This window comes from Peromyscus maniculatus, chromosome 11 (assembly GCF_049852395.1).
Source record: "Peromyscus maniculatus bairdii isolate BWxNUB_F1_BW_parent chromosome 11, HU_Pman_BW_mat_3.1, whole genome shotgun sequence".
Taxonomy (NCBI): Eukaryota; Metazoa; Chordata; class Mammalia; order Rodentia; family Cricetidae; genus Peromyscus; species Peromyscus maniculatus.
The window spans coordinates 70,793,896-70,816,171 of NC_134862.1; the positions used below are offsets into that span (position 1 = coordinate 70,793,896).

The 22,276-nt window shown below is 40.7% G+C and overlaps 1 protein-coding gene across 6 annotated transcripts in view; it reads right to left on the reverse strand.

Moving 5' to 3' along the window:
- LOC121821165 (uncharacterized) overlaps positions 1 to 22,276 on the reverse strand; it is a 227,489-nt gene that overhangs the window by 199,465 nt on the left and 5,748 nt on the right. For 5 of the 6 annotated variants that reach the window (XR_013043360.1, XR_013043359.1, XR_013043358.1 and 2 more), the window contains exon 2: positions 12,960 to 13,101. The exons of the other annotated variant lie outside the window; for it this stretch is intronic. The gene's annotated coding sequence lies outside the window, so the exon portion shown is untranslated. The remainder of the gene's footprint in view (positions 1 to 12,959; positions 13,102 to 22,276) is intronic. 6 annotated transcript variants of the gene reach the window in all.

Below are 22,276 nucleotides of genomic sequence, written 5' to 3' on the forward strand. Positions count from 1 at the left end.
ACAGCGGTGGTTTAGGGGAAGAAAACAAGCTGAGTGAAAAAAGAGGAGCCCCATGAGACTTTGTATAAACTAATTGAGTCTGAGCATTTAATAAATCCAGCTATGCCTACCAACCAAGAATTGAGTTTCTCTCATTTCACTCCTGACTCTTGACAGTGCTGAAGAAGGTGTTGTCAAACAAGCAATGACTAATAATTGTGGCCACCCATTAATAATTTTCCTGCTGTGTATTTTCTCATATCTATCATATCTACTTCTCTGCCTATCTGTCTAACTAGACAATACATACGACCACTTCCCAGGAATCAGAAGGGCATGGCTTGCAGATAATCGCCCAGCTATATTCTAAAGCCAGATGTGGTGGTGCAAGCTCACAATCCCAGCACTCAGAGGGAAGACATACAGAGGGTTAAGACTTTGAGGCCATCCTAGGTGATACAGCGGGACTCTGTAAAAATAAAATCTAGTGTTTACTAATTTATTTATAACTGAATGCCCTGGTCGTTGATGGATTCTTTTGCTACTTATGCAAGTCATCTAAGCCTTTAAGTGCATACTTAATGTTTTTAAAGACTAGAGTTGGGGGTCTGGAGAGATAGCTCAGTGGTTAAGAGAGCATACTGCCCCTCCAGCTGTCCTAAGTTCAGTTCCCAGCACCCATATCAACTGTACTTATGTGCACAGAGCCACAAACAGACACACACATATACACATAACTTTTAAAAATAAAATCTTTAAAAGAAAAAAAAACTGGAGTTAGAGCTATACAACTTGTAACTTTAATCAAGCCACCTAGTCTTGAATGTAAAATGGAGCATTAAAAGATTTGAAAAATCAGAATGTATTCATGATAATTTACTTCAAGTAGTCCATGCATTTTTGGAGCCACTGTTAACTGTTGCTTTAAAAGAGTTTAGACTTTAAAAGAGTGTAAGAATACTTGATTAAATATCAGTCAACTGGAAAGCAAGATACTTTGAGGAACTGTGAAAGATTTATGTATGAAACTCAGAGGGAAGACCAGATAATCTACTACATGCAAATGAGACTCGGCCACAAGGACACTGATAATTTGTAAGAAGGGGTTGTACAACTGTAAAAGAAGAGAGATAAATGCCACAGATTAGACTATAGAAATAACCATGAAAATATGAGTTGTGCAAGAACACAACACATAAGTCACCACTATGACAGCTTTGGTGAGAGATACTTAGAGGGGGCAGCCAAGCACACGTCAACACAACAGGTGGCCATGTTCCAAATGACTATTCAGATCAGCTCAAGTGTGTGCCTTGCTTTGCATAGCTGATATATAAAAACTGTAATAAAAATGTTTATGGTTAAATATTGGTGTCAAACAACTATTTCTTTAAGATAACTTGCAAGAACTTACTGAATCAAATATGATGTTGTCAAATCCTTAGAGAGTTTATATGAATTTTGTTTGTTTTTTAAACAGGGTCTTATGCAATCTAGTTTGGCCTTGAACCCAATTTGTAGCTGGAGCTAGCCTTGAACTCGTAGTCCTCATGCCTCCACTTCTCATGTATGCCAGATAAACACCATTGCGCCTGGTTCACTGGGTGCTAGTGATTGAACCCAGAGCTTCACACATGCTGTACTCTATCAACTAAGCTGCATTCTCAGCATGAGTACTGATTTTAAATGTAAAAGTTTCCAATTTTCTAAACATGAAGATCATATTATTTTAGCTTTTCTAAGTAAAGCTGGATATTTATTGCATGTTTCATGGTTAGTTTCTGCCAATGTGTGCATGTTCCTGTGTATGTGTGTGCATGTGTTAGTACATATACACATGTGTATTCAGGCACGTGGAGACCAGCAGTCAATTTGAGAATGCCCAGTGTCTTTTCAAGCCCTTCACCTTTTCTTTTTTTTTTTTTCTTTTTTTTTTTGGTTTTTCGAGACAGGGTTTCTCTGTGTAGCTTTGCGCCTTTCCTGGATCTCGCTCTGTAGACCAGGCTGGCCTCGAACTCACAAAGATCCGCCTGGCTTCCCCAGCCCCCCACCCCCACCCCACTCCCCCCCAACTCCCCCCACACCCCCCACCCCCCCACCCACCCCCGCCAGTGCTAGGATTAAAGGCGTGCGCCATCACCACCCAGCCACCTTTTCATTTTACACAGGGTCTCTGATTTTGCCTGATGTTCCCCAATTGACTACCTGGACAACAAGCCCAGAAATGCTCCTGTTTCTCAGCTCTGGTATTAAATGTGCATGTATACCACTATAACCACAAGAATGCTTCAGGTATGAACTGAGTGTTTTTTACTAAACTATTTTACCAATTGAATTATCTCCCCAGCTTCTAGTTTGGTCTTTCTGACCCATGGAAGTTTTCATACATTCTAGGAATTTTTATTGTATGTATTAAAATATTTATCATGATTAGACATTTTCTTTTTTATTTGTTCATGAGTGTGGGTACTTTGCCTGCATGTATGTTTGTGCACCCATGTGTATTTCTGGTGCCAGGGGAGGTCAGAAGAGGGCATCAGATTCCCTAGGATTGGAGTTACAGAGGGTTGTGAACCACCATGTGAATATTGGGAATTAAACCCAGGTCCTCTGGAAAAGCAGCCAATGCTTTTAAACTCTGAGCCATCTGTCCAGTCCTGGATTTTTTTTAAAACTATCTTAAATAGCTCTTGTATGTTTGAGAAGCAAGTAACTAAGAGTCTGCTTAGATTCCAAACAGCAGATCTATGCCTAGCTGAGCTGTGATACTGATTGGCTCACAGTGGCTCGTCTGGCTGCCTCCAGATTAAATTATTACCTACCCACCCCAAGGCTCACACCTCTGAGCCCTTGCCATTTACTCCTTGCATCTCTTCCTTGAGAAATCCATGTTCTTCCAATCTTCACAATGCTGAGCTAACAATTCCTAAATCTTCATGACTCAATCTACCCTGTAAGCTAGTTCTGTGGTCTTAGTGCCTGATAGACCCGGATTTCATTCATTCACCCAACTAAAATGTATAGTGCCCTTAAGAACACTCCCTAAATATGAAATACTATATCTCAACACCTAAAATTCAAAGATGTTAAAGCCAAAGCTGTCTCTATAAGCCATCCCTCCCTTTGAAACACTCCCTCATGCACACATTTTAAAAATCATACCCCTAGATCCATCCATTTGCCTGCAAACCTCATGATGTCATTGTTTTTCTCTGCTGAGTAGTATTCCATTGTGTATATGTGCCACAATTTATTTATCCATTCTTCAGTTGAAGGGCATCTAGGTTGTTTCCAGGTTTTGGCTATTACAAACAATGCTGATATAAACATAGCTGAGCAAGTGCCCTTGTGGTATGATTGAGCATTCCTTGGGTATATGCCCAAGAGTGGTATAGCTGGATCTTGGGGGAGATTGATTTCCCAATTTTCTAAGAAAGTGCCATATTGATTTCCAAAGTGGTTGTACAAGCTTGCATTCCCACCAGCAGTGGAGGAGAGTTCCCCTAGTTCCACATCCTCTCCAGCATATAAAGTGTCTTCAGTGTTTTTGATCTTAGCCATTCTGACAGGCATAAGGTGGTATCTCAGAGTTGTTTTGATTTGCATTTCCCTGATGATTAGGGATGTTGAGCAATTCCTTAAATGTCTTTCAGCCATTTGAGTTTCCTCTGTTGAGAATTCTCTGTTTAGTTCTATAGCCCATTTCTTAATTGGACTGTTGGCCATTTTGATGTCTAATTTCTTGAGTTCCTTATATATTCTGGATATCAGTCCTCTGTCAGATGTGGGGCTGGTGAAGATCTTTTCCCATTCTGTAGGCTGTCACTTTGCCTTGTTGACCGTATCCTTTGCTCTACAAAAGCTTCTCATTCAAGAGGTCCCATTGATTGATTTTTTTTCTCTCAGTGTCTGTGCTACTGGTGTTATATTTAGGAAGTGATCTCCTATGCCAATGTGTTCAAGACTACTTCCTACTTTCTCTTCTAGCAGGTTCAGAGTAGTTGGATTTATGTTGAGGTCCTTGATCCACTTGGACTTAAGTTTTGTGCACAGTGACAGATATGGATCTATTTGCAGCCTTCTACACGTTGATATCTAGTTATGCCAGCACCATTTGTTGAAGATGCTTTCTTTTTTCCATTGCACACTTTTGGCTTCTTTGTCAAAATTATATGTTCATAGGTGTGTGGGTTAATGTCAGGGTCTTCAATTCAATTCCATTGGTCCACGTGTTGGTTTTTATGCCAATACCAAGCTGTTTTTATTACTGTAGCTCTATAGTAGAGCTTGAAGTCAGGGATTGTGATGCCTCCAGAGGTTGTTTTATTGTACAGGATTCTTTTGGCTATACTGGGTTTTTTGTTTTTCCATATGAAGTTGAGTATTATTCTTTCAAGGTCTGTGAAGAATTGTGTTGGTATTTTGATGGGGATTGCATTGAATCTGTAGATTGCTTTTGGTAAAATTGCCATTTTTACTATGTTGGTCTTGCCTATCCATGAGCATGGGAGATCTTTCCATTTCCTGACATCTTCTTCAATTTCTTTTTTTCAGGGACTTAAAGTTCTTGTCATATAGATCCTTCACTTGCTTGGTTAGTGTTACCCCCAAGGTATTTTATGTCATTTGTGTCTATTGTAAAGGGTGATGTATCTCTGATTTCCTTCTCAGCTTCTTTGTCCATTGTATATAGGAGGGCTACTGATTTTTTTGAGTTGATCTTGTATCCTGCTATGTTGCTGAAGGTGTTTATAAGCTTTATCAGTTCCTGGGTGGAATCTTTGGGGTCACTCGAGTATACTATCATGTCATCTGCAAATAGGGAAAGCTTGACTTATTCCTTTCCAATTTGTATCCCCTTAATCTCCTTATGTTGTCTTATTGCTCTGGCTAGAACTTCAAGTACTATATTGAATAAATATGGGGAGAGTGGACAGCCTTGCCTCGTTCCTGATTTTAGTGGAATTGCTTTGAGTTTCTCTCCATTTAATTTGATGTTGGCTGTTGGCTTGCTGTAAATTGCCTTTATTATGTTTAGGTATGTTCCCTGTATTCCTCATCGCTCCAAGACTTTTATCATGAAGGGGTGTTGGATTTTGTCAAATGCCTTTTCTGCATCTAGTGAGATGATCATGTGGTTTTTTTCTTTGAGTTTGTTTATATGGTGCATTGCATAGACGGACTTTCGTATGTTGAACCACCCTTGCATCCCTGGGATGAAGCCTACTTGATCATGGTGGATAATTGTTCTGATGTGTTCTTGGAGTCTGTTTGCCAGTATTTTATTGAGTATTTTTGCATCAATATTCATGAGGGAGATCGGTCTGTAGTTCTCTTTGTTGCATCCTTGTTTGGTTTAGGAATCAGGGTAATTATAGCCTCATAGAAGGAGTTTGGTAATGTTCCTTCTGTTTCTATTATGTGGAACAATTTAGAGAGTATTGGTATTAACTCTTCTTTGAAGATCTGGTAGAATTCTGTGCTGAAACCATCTGGTCCTGGGCTTTTTTTCTGGTTGGGAGACTTTTAATGACTGTTTCTATTTCCTTAGGGGTTATTGTACTATTTAAATAGTTTCTCTGGTCTTGATTTAACTTAGGTATGTGGTATCTATCCATAAAATTGTCCATTTCTTTTAGGTTTTCCAGTTTTGTGGAGTAGAGGTTTTTGAAATATGACCTGATAATTCTCTGGATTTCCTCAATGTCTGTTGTTATGTCCCCCTTTTCATTTCTGATTTTGTTGATTTGGATTCTCTCTCTGTGTCTTTTGGTTAGTTTGGATAAGGGCTTGTCTATCTTGTTGATTTTCTCAAAGAACCAACTCTTTGTTTCATTAATTTTTTATATTATTCTCTTAGTTTCTATTTTATTAATTTCACCTCTCACTTTGATAATTTCCTGGCTCTCTATTCTTCCTGGGCGACTTTGCTTCTTCTTGTTTTTTTAAAACATTTTAAATGCCATATTCTGTAGGTCTTTTAAGTGTTTGAAGATTACCTAATTGAAGTATATCTATATATACATAGAAAACTTAACTAACATAACTATAGCTTTGATTATAGATAACAACTGTGTCTGTTCTTGGAAGCCAGAAGCACATAGGACCGGTTCCTCTCTTTCTGCAGGTTCTCCTGAAGTCCTGAAGCCCTCCCTTTAGGGATCTAATCTTTTTGCCTCTAGAGGCTGAGAGCCACTTTTACGAGGTGTCATTGTGCCCCCATGTGGTGAGAAGCAGCAGTTTTCCCCTAGAGCTATGATTCTCATCCTTTCTAATGCTGCGACCCTTGAATCCAGTTTCTCACGTTGTGGTGACCTCTCGATCATAAAATTATTTTTGTTGCTGCCTCAGAACTGTATTTTTACCACTGTGATGAATCTTAGTGCAAATATCTGTGTTTTCTAATGGTCTTAGGTGATAGGGTCTTCAATACTGGGGTTGCAACCCACAGGTTGAGAACCTCTGATCTAGAAGCAGGCTATTGGTTTGAATTACAGCATTCTGCAGCTGAGATTTTAGAAGCCTTCCATTTTGCAATGATAAGAGAGGAGCCTTGCTGAGTTTTTCAAATTTCTTTTTGTTTTATCCTCCTCGTGGATACCGTATGCAACTATTAGTAATTCCAAATGAAATGAAAACACATACAAAATCTTATAGTTTTTTTTAATTAGGTTTGTTCTTTGACAATTACATGTATGTGTACAATGCCCCATGATTACTTTATTCCTGTACTGTCACTTACCTCCCTCCAAACCCCATGAACCCTTACCTCTTATAACAACACCCCTTTTATGACCCATTCAGTTTCACCAGGGCCATCTGTGTGACCACTGGAAAATCTGCTCATTTTCATTGAAGCCCAGAGGTAGCCTCTACCCTCTGCCTTAAGTTCAGGATGTTGACAAAATGCAGAGAGAAGTGAAGCTTTGATCTCAACTTAATCTTCAGCCATCATCATCCTGGCATGAGAGTGACACAATGTTTGTCTTCATCTGGGTTATTACCAAACAACAATTTGACATGTGTGCACATTAGAACGCAATGGGGAAATGGGGATGGAGAATCAACCTGATGCGATAATTAGAATGTGTGTATTGGGAGCTGCAAGACCCAAATATACCAGCACTCAGCCCACTCACATCTCAGCCGGCTAGTTAGTATCATGGTAGCCTTGGCTGTTTGAGTGAAAAATGAAATAATTTTATTTTAAAAAAACCAATTCTTTAATACCTTTACCATTTCGCTTTTCTCCTTTGATCATAATTTTTTCTGATAAGTAACAGATGTAATTAAAGAAAATGTGTAGATTTTGTGAAGGGAGAAAGGATGAAATCACTCAGAATTTCATAAGCCAACATTAGTGTGTGTCCATTTTTGGAGACTCAATTCTTATAAATGTTTTTATTAAAATATACAGATATTATTTATACATCTATGTATGTATATATATGCATACACACATACATATAATCAGTTAGGTGTTTCCAATGTCTTTGGGGCATGACAAAGACATTGCACTTATGAACTCACTTGCAGATGTGTTTATCCTGGCAGTTGATAGTTGCTGGCAGAGGAAATGTCATTTTCCCATTGGGGTAGACATTATTATGTTGCCCATGTTCCTGTAAACAACCTCCCACCCACACAGGGGCAAGAAACCCTAATTAAATCCAATGGGTCACATATCAAAATCAGACGGGAAGCGTCTGCTGAAAAGAAAGGATTACATCAGGAGTGGGGATGAGAGATGGGAGTGAGAGACAAAAACCCACTGAGGGAGATTGTTAAGCAATGATCCTACTTCACAGGGATAACACTCAGATTGTTTATTTCTGCCCCAAACCCTAGAATTCTGTAGCCCCAAATCTCTGATTCTGTAACTAGAATCCCTGCTCCAACACATTGTCCAAATGTCAAGTGCTTCATGGCAGACAGGCTTCCGAATTCTTTTCAAACTACATCCCTGTCACTCCATCAGGACCGAGCCAGACAGCACTTGGAAAGTTTCTACTTGCCTTTCTCTTTTTCCTTTTTTTTCTGAATGCAACAGACTTGTGTCCATTTTTTGTTTTGCAGGGAGGAAGAACCAAAATATTTTATAAAAAGAATGCAAAGAGAAAAGGTTATCTAATATCCAACCTTTGAAATACAGATACATTTAAAAGGCATTGTTGTACTGTCCAGAAAGAGTCTTTCCAAAATATTATACCCGTATCAAAGGCCTCACTCCCAGAGATGGGAACATAGACCCTGGCATACAGCCAGTGAGCCTTTCTGCTCCAAGATGAATAGAAGATATGGCCCTGGAAACATCCATTCTCTTGTTTTTTAAAAAGGAAAAAAAATCAGGGCAGCAGGAGAGCAAGACTATTAACCATGTGGGTCCTGGTTACCTGCATTCCAGGGTTTGGTCCATAGTAAAGGAGGTTCATAATCAGTTAACCCTGGGGACAGTGAAACCTGCCTAGTGCCTAGTCCCTTCTGAGCTTTCTGCATAATACTCATATCAATAGTGTATGGACACACAATTAAGAAACTCAGTGTGGAGAGAATGTCTCCAACTCAGCTTCCAAAGCAACCTTTACTTCCCTTGGAGTATCAGGGAGGAATCAACGTCCAACAGACCACCCACTGACTTCACATTCGCAGGAACAATACTGCAGAGGCCGAGGCAGACCCGTGGATAAGTGGATTAACTGGAAGAAATGGTGGAGACCCCAGGGATTATGGCCAGTGAAAGCCAAAATTAAGCCAGGCCAGCAGATGGGTACTAACAGGTTCTGAACAATTCAGATCAAGGTACCAGCTACCCTGAAATGTGCTTTGCCAGCAAGGCAAACAGCAGCCAGAAAAACACACACATCACATGGTTCTAGAGAACATGGTCCCAAAGCCTCCTTATCAAGATGCATGGAGAGTTTATAAAGTAGGAACACAGGAGCAAGGAGAAGTGGTAAGAGAACATCTAGTTTTACTTCCTAGAGAGACAGAGCATTCCTTAAAGTGATTTTAAATGTTCAGATGTAACTAATTTAAAACAGGTTGAAAATATGATTCCCCTCCCCCAATCAACAGATGAGTTTCCCAGAAAAACATAAAGAAGGTTCTAGAGAGAGATGACTTCCTTAAAGGGTCCAGGATGAGGTGGCAAATTTCCTGTGTTCATCTCTTTCATTCCTTAAACCGGTTTCTACAGTGAAGGATGTCTTCAAAAGACAAATCCCCCAGAATGGTAGAGCAGGAGAAAAGACCAAAGTAACTTAATGCAGATGCTTTGAAGAGATGGACAACTCATAAGGAACTGGATATCTGAGAGACCCAAACCTCATGGGGACAATGGACAAACCTGAAGAGAATTAACACCACAGACAGAATCTTCAGAGTTCTCAGGAACGGGAGGCGCCAGTGTCTCTGGAATTGAAGGTGAGGCGGCTCTCTGAGATAAGGGTCGAGTGAGCACTGTTTGAGGGGAGTTTGGAATGCCTGGGTTCCTTCATCCTCGCCACACTTCTTTCTCCACCTTGACATAAAACTCATTCTTTGAAAAGACAGCACAAAGATTTCTAGATCTCAAGGAACAGTGGGTTCGACGGTGGGTGCAGCAGGCTGACCCAGCAAAGAGGAAAGAGTACCTAGTGAATGCGGAAGGCGCCGGCTGACCGCTGCCCTCTTCCCTGCTCTGCTCCTGCGGACAGACTGTCACTGTTTGGGAAGAGACGAGAATCTAATGAAGCAGGCTAATGTGAAGCACTGGGATGCCGGAGATAGGTTTAGAGATGGCTTTCCTAAGACCCTTGACTCAACTGAGCGGGCCTGTTTTGTTGTGTTGTTTTGTTTTTTGAGACAGTGTATCACACTGAGCCCAGACTGACGTAGAGTTCATTATGCAGTCCAGACTGTCCTCAAACTCCTTTTGAGTCTCCTGTTTCAGCTAGGATTTATAGATATGAGCCACCATGCCCAGCCTTTAAACTTGAGTGTGAATTATGTTGCTAAGCCAGGTTCAGCCCTTACCTGTCCTTGCCTTATTCTAATCATGTGCTGAGTGCTGTTTGTATGGTCTCCCCCGTTCGCTTCGGTTTAGACTAGCTGAGGGGTCCTTCAAACAGCAGAATCTCTCTTTGCCTGACTCCTAAAGGTTATAAGAAGATGACAAAAGGAAACAGAAAACACAAAATAGACACTCACTCAATCTCCTTGGTCAGCTGCTCTGAGCCTGATCCATATGGGAGCCCTGCCAGGTACCCCAACTGTGGTGACTCTTGTTTCTCAGCTGGGATCTCTATTGCCCACTGATCTCTATTCAGTCCTCTCAGGGGGACTGAAAACTCTCAGGAAAATTAAATCTAGACTGTAGTCTAGAGCCTGCTTAACAACTCCTGGGAGAGTCAAGTAATGGACACTGATATGCTTTTAACAGATTGCAGTATCTATACTCATCACTTAGATTCCCAAGGCAAAGATACACACTGTTTATGGATTCACACACAGAAGATGAGTGACAAAATCAAGTGGTAAAAATAATCAAGACATCCTCACCACTCTGGTACACGGAGCTATAAACAGCACTGAAGGCTTAGGTGATGCTCTGGGAAAGAAAAGGATGGAAATAATGCCTGTCTGGGCCTTCTAAATCTTCATATCATAAGGAAGACAGAGGTCTCTGTGTCACATGAACCCAGCTCTGCCATGGAAGGGCTCACTGGGCACTGATCCGGCTTCCTGACGAGAATGGGAATTTTTTTGTAAGTACATAGGAAACATCCCTTGAAAACCCCCAAGAAGAATTAGGTGATGAGGGTGGTGAAGGTAATCATAAAGAGTTGGGCTCAGACTGAAAAACCTATAAGCAGTCACCATAAGCTATTTCAGAACATCAGTGTGCCTTGACCTTAACTGTAAAATAAGTATTGTTATGGGCACACATTTGTTCAACCAAGGATATTTGCTTAGCAAGCATCTATTCTGTACCAGATTATTCATTGGCATTGAGGATGCAACAATTAAAATATTTTTTTAAAGTCCTTGCCTTTGTGGAATTTATAACCCAAAGGGATCAGGGAAATAAAACAAATATATACATAAACAGTAAACATATACAAAAAGGTATGCCCTATGGAAGAGCAGAGTTGGGGGGTGGACAGTTGGAAGGGTACAGTTTTTAATTTTAATAGTGGCATTAGAATAAGCTTCAGTGAGAAGAAGACAGTTGAGCAAAGCTTGGAGGAAGACATAACACCATGTGCACACTCCTCTTACTAGGCACCAAGTGGGCCTGAGGCTGTTAGTCTTAGACGGCATGCAACTCTGCCTCTCAGATCTGTTCCCAGACACCAGAAAGATGAATGCAGTGGGTCACGGAGTAGAAACCAGCACAGACTCTATGGGCCGTCATTGGCTTTTGAGGACGTCTTGCTGAGCAGGCCTATCCCAGATAGCGTATAAACGAGCTACAGAGTCTAGACAGGCTTCTGAGAAGACCACAAAAAGTCAGAGCAGAATCTCTCTCTGGGTTTGTTATTTTTCAAATCATGCATTAAGCCTTCTCTATCCTAGACAGCCTGTCCCAATATGTGTTCTTTAGAACTCTAGACCCAAGGCATGCCACACAACAAAAGGAAAGCTAGTGTTTGCAGGCATGTGAGAGGACTTAGGCTGCAGCCCCCACCCCCACAGTGTTGGCACATGGGAATACCCAATAGTGCATATGTGTATTAAATGACTAGCAGAAGGGAAGAAATAAAAATATGAAAACAAAAAACTCCAAATGTCCTTGTTAACTGTAACCTCGCAGGTGCAGGCCAAGAGAACACTGGCTACCTGACATCATGGGCTGTAGGAAACTCTGTGATGAGGCATGCCAGCACGTACAGAAAGGAAATGGATAGTTCATCCAACATCCCTCCCAATCTAACCAAAACACTGAGCTAATGTGTAAGATCAAATAAAATGCAGATAGAAAATGTTCTCATGCATGAACATGCTGGGAGAAAGACACGGAGACCTTGGGAGACATTAAAAACAAAACTGAGAAGTTTTACCCTGTGCCTTGGTGTCACAGGGTAACGGGCAGAAACCGAAAGCAACAAGTCTTTATGTTTGATGCGACCCAAAGGCCCTGCAAGATTCTCAAACATTTAAAATAAGAGGTTTCTCACCGTGAAGCTGGGACAAAACAAGTCTGTCCGGCTGTTTAAGGCATCAGGCAGGTTGAGGGACGCACATTAAGTCAGAAATACTGAAAAGAAAGGGAAAAGGAAGCCCAACACCCTCCCCCCACCCCTCCCACCCCGGCCCGGGAGTCTGTGAAGTCTGTACTTTCTGCTTGAGTGACGGCAAAGAGACATAGCCAGCTCCGACACATTGAAAAATGGGGGAAGTTGACACTAGATGACATTCTCCACTCAAGAAATGAGTAATAATGTCAAAGAGGGGTACAGTCTGCTACCCCTACAGACTTCAGCGTGACACATCCCCCACAGAAACAGTGAGCCAGCACCAAGTACCAAATGCCACTGAAAACAAATCTGTTACAGTCAGGTCACACGGCTCAGCTGAAGCCCGGGAGGGAAGAGGCCAGCTGAGAAGACAAAAGTCACACCACATCTGCGCCTGCAGGACTCTACACAGGCACCAAGTTGAGTGTCCCCGTGTGCCACACTCTAAGCGAAGCTTCTTTGCCCAATACTTCACCTCCTTTAAATGAACACCCACGGCGGCCACAAGCAGCTTAGTGTAACATTGAAAGCACTGGAAACCAAGGGGAAGAAAATAGAAGAGATGAACACTATAGATCTGAACACATACGGTCTCTCTCTCTCTCTCTCTGCCTCTCTCTCTCTCTCTGTCTCTCTCTCTCTCTCTCTCTCTCTCTCTCTCTCTCTGTCTCTCTCTCTCTCTCTCTCCTCTCTCTCCTAATTAACTGGTAAAAACAAGGCAACTTCGCAGTCGATATTACAACTCAAGGAAGCGTGTCTTACCTGAGTACAGCCCAACAAGGAGTGGTCATGGCTGCTATCACTTCAGCATTTCCATTTTCTGCTCCTGGTTGGAGTCACTGCATAGATCTGGTCACACGTGTTCTTCATGTGGGCAACTCATCCAAACACAAGGCCCTGGGGGCTGCAAAGTGGGAGCCACTATTTACAGTTTTGCGAGGTCAGAGAAATTTTAACTCAGACCTTATGCAGGGTAATGAGGCCACCCCTTACTGGTAGATGTCTCCAGCATAGACTCTTCCCGGGCCCCAAACTCCACTGCATAAAGAAAGAGACACAAATTTCAGGAGGGGAAAAGGATTCTACTTCCATATTATTCTATTGCCAAGAGTACATAGGTGTTAATCAGTATAGTAAATGGCATTAGTAATACATAGTCTGCCTAAGATGGATAACAAATCAATTAGAAATTTGATCAAGTTTCTCATAATTTTCTTGTGAAGCATTGAGAAGAAGAGACAGAATCCAAGAATGGAGTTTAAGAAGTTATTTCCACTGGGTTGTAGCACACACCTTTAATCCCAGCACTCGGGAGGCAGAGGCAGGTGGAGCTCTGTGAGTTCTAGGCCAGCCTGGTCTACAAAATGAATTCCAGGACAGCCAGGGCTACACAGAGAAATCCTGTCTCAAAAAACCAAAACCAAAACCAAAACCAAAACCAAAAAAAAAAAAAAAAAACAATGGGAAAAAAAAGAAATTGTTTCCCCCACTCAGGTGTGTGTGTGTGTGTGTGTGTGTGAATTATCCTCAGGTGTGATGTGTCAATGTATAGATGACATACAATTTTCTCACAAGAGTGTCTCTCCCACAATTACCTGCTGCACAGAACAGTTAGAACGAAGGTAGCAGATCTATGCTACAGAAAACAGGAGGAAAACATCTGTGTCTTTAGATAGGACAGAGACCCCCGAGGAACTGAACAGGTGTCAGGACCAGGTATCCCCAGCTGCCTCCCTTTGACAGCTCTTTGCCATACTTTAAGAAATGAACAAGGAAACTGATAACTCCCCTTGATGCTGTCCAAGAGTCGAAGGCCCGCTTTCTCTGCCAGCCACTGTAACTCTTTGTCTCAGTTTTCATTCGCTTACAGAATTTAACCTCTCTTATATCCTAGACCATCCCTTCAAAGCCCAGTACTATTACCCTTTACTCTTCCTTGTTAGGGTCTCCATCTACTGCTCCTGCTCCATGAATTTCCCATCCTGTCTTGATTTCATTCACTCATTCTATGTTCTCACTCACTCAACTCTCCCTTTGTGTTGGTCCCTTCATGGCATTACCTATATTTATCTTCATTTCTTCTTAACATCTTTCCACCCCTTACCCTTTCTAACCCTTGTACCTGTCTAGATTCTCACTCCTTTGTTCTTTTAAGATGTGCTGTCTTTCTGCCCTTCTTGAATTACATAAGGTTTAACTTCTAAATCCGTACACAGAAAGAAAATACAGCAATTCTGAAACAGCCATTGCTCACATTCTCAGATTTTATCCCAGGCTCTACTGGGGTGCATCTGTGGTTTTTATATACAGCCTCTCCTTTTTGTTACAAACTTCTTCCCTCCAGCTGCAAACTTTCTTCATTCCAGGAGAGGAAGAGGTGTATGCCTTAGCCTCTTAGAGGGACAGTGCTCACAAAATGCTCAACCTTTTCTTCCTTTGTGGTCCCCTGTCTCAAAGGACATCTCTTTGGAACATGATACTCATTTTATATCACACTTAGTCTGACATTTAATGACTACTATAAATAATGACTACATTTTTAACATGCATATAATCTTACAAATATTTGTGTATTTATTGGTCCCAGTGACTTAAAAATCAAGGTGAGGAATAGAAGACAGAGATCAAGAATGGTTTCAAGACTATTACTTCTGTCTAATAATTGATCAATAAATAGTACTAAAAGTTAGTAGAACATTGACAGTATTATACTGACTCTACAGGAAACTATAGAGTTAAATTAGATGCAGGAAAGACACAGGGCACTTCAAAAAGAATTCATGCTAAGACTTGGATACTATCTAAGTTAGGGCTCATGAGCTAGAAACTCAATTCCTAGTTGTACAGTGACAGAAGATAGTGGGAACTTTAGGGGGTGGGTGGCTATTGAAACTGATTAGATTCCTGGGCATGCCCTTCCAAAGACATTAGTGTAGTTTTATAAAGACTCAAGAGAGCAAGCAAGACCACTCTGTGTACTTACACCCTTCCACATACAGCTGCTCCTTCCAATCCTCTGACATGTACTATGGCCAAGAGAACCCTCATCAAAGCCCAAACAGATGTGTCTACCTAATATTGAACTTTCAACCTCCAAAACTAAGATAAATGAAGCCTTTCAATTGACAAGTACCCTCCTTCAGGTATTGTGTTATAGTCACAGGAAACAGAATAATACAACACAAAGCAAGATAATTTCCATGTTTCATTCCAAATCAAATAGAACATATTTGTCTCTTAAGAACAATTATCAAATTTATAAAATTAAACACAGCTTCATGGATTTTGACATATAATATTAGTTTAGGTATACTAAATATTGCATATATGACTGACACATTAATATTTTTTCATATGAAATGAAAATATAACAGAGAACGCTAAGCTGTGTTTTTCTTTTCCACTCCACATCACTCTACTTAACTGTGCATGATCTCTATTTGTTGAAGTCCTTGTTCTTTTACCTTACCTTTGACTAAATCTTGAGGAAAGTGCCTGTATCATGTAGGAAGCCAAAAAAGAAAAAAGAAAAAAAGAACTGAAATGTATTGGGTTTTCACTATGGTATAAGCACTCTACTACCTGCTCAACCCGTTTTACACTTGTTACAATCCTGGGAAGTACATACTGATGTTCTTAGTTTTAGGAATGAGGAACTTGAGCTACAGAAAGTTTAAACATTGTACTTTAGGTCACATCTCCAGGACAGAAAACGAGAGAACTGAAAATCTCAGATGAATCTGATTTTAGTAATCTAGTCTTCACAGGAACGACTCCAATATTAGACATATAACAGTTATTCATAGAATACATAGCTAATTCAGCTACTATGATAGGCACAGTGGTACCCAACTGTAATCCTAGCACAGGAGGCTGAGACAGGGGTGTCACGAGTTTGAGGTCCACTTGGGATACAAAGTGCAGCACAGTACTGTCCTGTCATTGTCTTCCACATCATCCTGACCTTGATTGGCATGATGGCCACACTAGTGTACTCACTTTTTGAAAATTCACAAATCTAACATATAGTTCTACAAATTTTCTTTCTATAATGAAAATACAGAAAATATGTTTAGATACTTCTGCTTTGAACTTAGTAATTATCCTTGTAAAGGTATAAGTACTTATTATAAACTTTAAAACTTCAAATTATAAAAGAACTGTAGCAATTTATCTCGATTAACTGATCAGAGATGCAAAGTCTTTACAGGGACATTCGAGGCAATATTATTTTTAGTATTAAGTGGGAAGTGGCATAACTGCCCTAGATGAGGAAATTGTGCCTCATTAAAATATGTCCTTTTTAAAAATAAAGTTGATAAAGTTGAAAATTTATATACATAGTTAGTGGAATATTATACTTCCAAATATAAACATGAAAAATAGTCTTTGTGTGTTCATAAAAAATATAATCATATGACAAATATTTAATTAAAATATACTCATAAATACACACACACACACACACACACAGACACACACACACTGACTATAGGGTGTGTAATAAACAGAAGAATTCTTAGAATAGTGAAAATGCCTTGGTGGTGAATCACAAGTATTTTTCCTGGAGAGTGAAATTATAAGATGTCTTAACTTTTACTCTTACGTTATTCTATGCTTTCTAACTTGGACTCATTTTTGCCCTAAATTCATCTTCTTGTTAGACACTAACACAGTACTCCTCAGCAAACTTACTTTATGGTCCTCACTCTAGGTCACTACTATAGTCAGAAAATATCAGCAAATGCTATGGAAAACGAATAAAACAGAAGAATGATATTCCAAGTGGTGGTGATAAACTTTTATGTGACAGACTTATTTTATTTCCATGAATGTTTATGTCCTTTCTAAGTTTTCTTTTATAATCGAGTTGCGAGAGAGAGCCTTGAAATACCAGGAAAGAGCAATGTTCCAGATGATGGTATAGGAAACACCACATTTTTGCCTCTCCACTGAAGCAAAGACCATAGTAGAGAAAAATGGAGAAATTGACCTTTCCAGATCTGTGGAAGTTAACCAAAGTTTTAGGGTTTTTTGTTCCCAAGGCCATCTAGTTTTGTGGCATCTGAATTCGTCCTATTCTCACCCCCTTTTCTAATCCCCATAATAACCTCAGAATTCTACAATGTTGAAACCAGAGATGCTGTGAGATCAGCAACCTGGCACCCATGGAAGGGACCAGAACGATTTTGGAGTTTCCCCCAATCTTCATCCCTAAAGAATCATCACTATTTGACTTGTCTGGCAGATTCCCTAGGAAAGCTCTGCTGTGAAGTTTGTGATTTGACTTAACTCCGAGCTCATTCAGTAAGGAAAGCAGCGTGGAGGGAGTGGAGCCCTGGTGCATATGGCAGGAACCTGGGCAACTCTGCTAAGTAAAGGAGTCCATCACAAAAGCACACATGTGATTGTTTCTCCTTATACAAAATGTCCAGAACAGGCAAACCCATAGAGACCGAGAGCAGAAATGTGGTCTCTAGATCTAGTGAGAGCAGTGAATGATTATGAATGGGTGTGGGAGTTTCTATTGGTGGTCAAATGGTCTATAATCAGAGTGGTGAAAAAGATGGCACTTTTTCAATATACTCCTAAACCTACTGAATTGTATATTCTAAAAGGTAAAAGTATCGTGGTATATGAGTATCTCATTAAAGCTATTATTGAGCAACAGATATAGAAGAGTATAAGAGTATAAAAGGAAAAGTGACCAAATGTGCCTGCCCCTGTGAGTCCCCTCACTCTCCCTTTACACCTTCCTTCTTGGCCCTTGGGCTGCTCTCCCTGACCTTCATCCCACTTCTGACTCCCCTAGTGTTGGTAACCTGCTCAGTTCTGAGTACCATGCTGCACTTCTTGCCTTGCACAGAAGACTCATGAGCCATGAAGGAGAGGTGACTTAAAGGGGGCCAGCATTAAGAAGCAACAGGAGCAGGAGCCTGCACTGAGCTCTTCCCTTGGTGGCTCCCAGAGCTTCCTCTTCACCTGTGATGGAGAAGGACTTGCATAGGGTCTCAGCCCATCTTCTCTCTCAGCTTCCAGAGCCAGAATCCAACCACTAGATCTGTCAGCGTCCACTCCCTTCTCCTTAGGATCTCTCTCTCTCCCACCTGGTTTCCCTCCAACCTCTCCCCATATCTCTGCCAATTCATCCCCAGGACCCTTGCTCCCAGAGCATCCACAGGACCCATGCTCCCAAATTCCAAACTGAGCCTTCCAGCAAGACTGTATGGGTAGCACAAGGTATGTCGTGGGAATAAAGATAATCTCTGTTTTTCCCCTCCAGGATGTACAATGGATAAAAATAACAAGTAGTTTCCTCGTCCTTGTCATCTCTCACCCATTACCCACAACTAACCTGAGTAATACCCAACAATCATTATTAAGCATAAGAAAGTAACCTGTGAATGTATAGCATTAACATATTGAATAGACTCAGATGCATACTGTACTCAGATGACTACTACTGCAATTCTTTTTTCTATGGAGTGACCTTCTGTCCCACAATTGTGAAAGTTTCCTAAGAACTGAAGAGTTTGACTGTTTCAGAATAGTTCAAAGCCAGCTTCTTCCTAAATCCCCCCCCCAGGAGTGGGTGTGGTGTTACCTCTAACATCTCATTCTTCCAGACTCCAGGCTTCCAGGAACAGAGTGTTGCTTATGGCCAGCAGTAAATACATAGGGCTCACCCTTGTCATTTATGGCTTTAAGGTGGAAAGAATAACCAAGCTGACTTCTCACCACCACAGACACAATTTTGTAACTTTTTGCTGCCCCAGGATTGGCAGTGGGACCATCTTCATGGGCACGTAGTGTGTGCCAGTCACGAGGCCGTGGACTTGGAATGACACTACGCTCTGTTCCCACTGTCCTAAACTGAGCAGCCTTCATTTTCATTTTGCCCTGCACCCAACAAATGAAATAGTCAGTGGGCAGCTAGAACAAGACAAACTGTGCACACAGGCACTGTGGAGATAACTGAGTCAGTAAAGTGCAAGTGAGGCAAGCATGAGGGCTGGTTTCCACACCCCAAACCATGTTAAAAAGCCAGCATGCTTGGTCATGCGTGTTTGTGATCTCAGCATCCAAGATGCAGAGACAGGCAGAGCCTGGAGCTCACTGGCGAGCCAATCTATTCAGTGTCAACCAGGGAGCTCCAGATTCAGTGAGGGACTCTGTCTCAAAAAATAAGATACCTAATGTCAACCAAACCCTGGTCTCTGCATACACACCACAACACACAGACACACAGACCACAACACACACATACAAACACACATATACCACACACACGTACACCACTACAACACACAAACACACACATGTGCATACACACACACACACACACACACACACACACACACACACACACACACAAGCACACAGAGAAGGGTATATATTATGTCTACTTTGCTCTTCCTCCTTCCAAGAGTTTCTCTAGGTTTTTGGCTTCTGCTCCAACTCTGGAGGCTATCAAGGTGGAGGGTGAAGGAAGTTGAGGAGAGTATGTAAGTATCTAGTTTGGGGGTCATGATTTTGAACAATAAAAGATTTGAGCTTTTCTTTTGTTCCTGGTCCTCACGCCTTATATATCTTTCTGCCTTCTACCATCACTCCCTGGTATTAAAGGCTTGCTTTCTGGGATTAAAGGCGTGAGTCACCATGCTTGGCTGTATCCTTGAACACATGGATTTCTGCCTAGCTCTGCCTCCCAAGTGCTGGGATTAAAGGCATCTGCTACCACTGCCTACCCTCTATGTTTAATATTGTGGCTGTTCTGTCTCTAACTACAGATAAGTTTATTAGGGTGCACAATATTTCAGGGAACACAATACCATCACAATTGGTATATCTAGATCCTATAGTAGTTCTGTTTTTAAGAACTTCCATACAGATCTCATTGTAGCTGCACTAATCCTAGCAACAATGAACAAGGATCTCCCCTCTCTACATCCTCACCAGCATTTGTTTTGATGACAGCCATTCTGACTGGCGTGAGATAGAAACTCAATGTAGTTATCACTTGCATTTCATTAGTGTTCACAATTTTTTCATTCATTTATTGGCCATTAGTACTTTTTTTGGACAGAGGTTTTTGTTTTGTTTTGTTTTGTTTAAAGGGTCAGTCATGTAAGGTGAAAGTAATAAGGGAGAAAGAGAATTTACTCCATGCCAGACACTGCATGAAGCATTACACACTTTTTATTTCTCAGAACAAATTTTGAAGTAAAATGCCACTATGACCATAATTTACAAATTTACAAATGTAAATATAACAGTTGAATAGCTTGTCCCAGATCACACATCAAGCAACAAACACAGATTCCATGTCTGACTTAACATCAAGGTCCATGTGTTTGCACTGCTAGGCTCTCCAGCTGAGTGTACACCATTTTCTAGAGAAACAATTATTGAGTACTGAGTGTTGGCCATTTTATCTTTTAACTCATTCAATCCTTCTGACACTCTGAGATAGATGCTTTTAATATTTCTATCACATAGATGAGGAAATGGAGGGGCACTTCCCAGTCACACAGCTAGGCAATGGTAGAAGTCAGGTTTTAGGGCATTCTTCCCTGCTCCAGATCTCAAGCATAACCATCACTGTATACTCTTTCAATGTATAGAAAATTACCTAGTAGAATATAACCTAAGATCCCTTCTGAGCATAAAGAGATATGGAAAAATGACCAGATTCTTAGTTAAATAGCCCTTGAACTAAATTGACTAAGGAATATAATATTCTGATACCAAACTGCCCTTATGTCATTTCCCAAGATGCACCACTTGGAAACTGATAATCAGCAAATCTCCCCAACCTAGTCATCATAGCCTATCTCCTACATGACTCTCAAAAATTCCCCTGCATCCCATGAAATTCTATTGTGAAGATCTTTCCTCATCACTCATCAACAAGGGTCTCTTAGTAGCCATCTTCCTGAGGCTACTAATATGATACCCTGGACAAATAGCACCCATTCCACACAGGGTGACCAAAGGGTCCTCTTTCATACCACCGTGAATCACTATCCATCCTCAGAACTTGCCTGTTATCTCTTTGAGGGAAGACACTCTTTCAAAACTCTGCTGCATAATTTAATGATTTCACAATCCTGATCATTGCCAGGGGCCATTCAAGAGGAACAGCAAGCAGCTTTGGAACTCATAGGACATGGCTTGGCAGCCAGCAAAACCATGTCTAGTGAGCCTTGGAGAGGCAGAGTCCTGAGGACATGTCCTGAAGACCTCATGCTGTTATTGAGCATAGCTCTGCTTATCACCTTCATGGTCACCATGTCTCCCATAATCTATGAGTTCTATGAAAACTCTAAGGGGGTTTCTAGCCCCTCACTGTGTTATGTGTTACTGGTACTTACAGTAATAGTGATTGACTTTTTCCAAGCATTACTGCTGGAGTGAATTAATGATTCAACTACCACACTTAAAAAGAATTTAGACATATATATCGTTAGTAAAGTTAAGATGTTTTTGTTAATGGCTTTGATGTAGAAAATCTTGGGGAACAGTTTAAAGTTTATAAAGGTACACTTTTGATAGCTGAGCAAGGGACTTGTTAGGTCAAGAAAGAAAAACAAAGGCAACCTAGTCATTCCTAGCTGATGTGCCTTTCTTGATAGGATGGGTTGATGATCAAAGACAATGATTAATTTCTAGTGCCCATTTCTACCCTAAGCTTCCTGATATGATTTAATTAAAAACTGTTGATGAGTAGATATGCACCCTGAGGATATAAAGTAGAAATGACTGGTTGTTTTTCATATATAACAGTTTAAATTTGTGATTCTTCTAAGATTTTTATGTAAGATTACTTTTTAAGATAAATAATAACAGGATTGATCCTTTCTTTGGAACCACAAAATGCAGCCTGCCAGTAAAATAACTGGCTAAGAAAAGTATCTTGCTTGCTTACACTTTGCTAATCTATAACAAGTTGCTTCGACATGAATGTATGTGGATCCTTAGAATAATGTTTAATCATGTAAGAAAATGAGAAACATGCTTTTTCAATATGTATTCATTGTAAACATTCACTTGAAAATCATAAGGTAGCCACATTGTAA